The 902-nt window shown below is 51.0% G+C and overlaps 1 protein-coding gene across 1 annotated transcript in view; it reads left to right on the forward strand.

Annotated features, from left to right (window-relative positions):
- Positions 1 to 902, forward strand: part of LOC107106585 (zinc finger protein 287-like) — a 26,023-nt gene that overhangs the window by 9,186 nt on the left and 15,935 nt on the right. The gene's annotated exons all lie outside the window — the stretch shown is intronic.

Here is a 902-nt window from a genome sequence, read left to right on the forward strand (position 1 = left end):
TGGCCCTGGTAGGCAGCAGGGGGCCGCAGCGCAGGGAGCTGGGGGCGGGGCTCCAACGCGCTCCACCCCCAAAAGACCCCGATGATAACCATCTTCAAGTACTTGAAGGGCTGTCATAGAGGGGATGGTGCGGAGCTACTTCCTGTTGCCCCAGAAGGTTGGACCAGAACCAACGGGTGGAAATTAAGTCAGAAGAGTTTTCAGCTAAACATTAGAAAGAACTTCCTGACAGTGGTTCCTCAGTGGAACAGGCTTCCTCGGGAGGTGGTGGGCTCTCCTTCTTTGGAGGTTTTCAAACAGAGGCCAGGTGGCCATCTGACAACAATGCTGATTCTGTGAACTTAGGCAGATCATGAGAGGGAGGGCGGGAAGGGTTGCCGCAGTGCTTAGTTCTTGTGGCCCTTCCTTACATACCCATTCAAACGCTGATTACCACATTAGAGTCAGGAAGCAATTTTTCTCCATGCCAGTTTGGCTGGTGATCCTGGAGGTTTTTGGCCATCTCCTGGGCATGGAGCAGGGATCACTGGGTGTGTGTGTGTGTGTGTGAGGAGTATTTGTGAATTTCCTGCATTATGCAGGGGGTTGGACTAGGTAATCATTCCAGCTCTATGATTCTATAGTCTTAGAGGTGCCACTGGACTCAAACTTTGTTCTTCTGCTTTAGACCAACACGGCTATCCACTTGAATCGAAGTTTTTTAGGTAGGCATGTATTTTCTCTTCTTCCTGTTGTTTGGTAAGGGAAAAGAACATAAGAACATAAGAGATGCCAATGTTGGATCAGGCCAAAGGCCCATCCAGCCCAGCACTCTGTATCACACAGTGGCCAGAAATACCAGGTGCCATCAGGAGGTCCACCAGTGGGGCCAGGACATTAGAAGCCCTCCCACTGTTGACCCC

Source organism: Gekko japonicus, unplaced genomic scaffold (genome assembly GCF_001447785.1).
Source record: "Gekko japonicus isolate JY-2015 unplaced genomic scaffold, Gekko_japonicus_V1.1 scaffold542, whole genome shotgun sequence".
Taxonomy (NCBI): Eukaryota; Metazoa; Chordata; class Lepidosauria; order Squamata; family Gekkonidae; genus Gekko; species Gekko japonicus.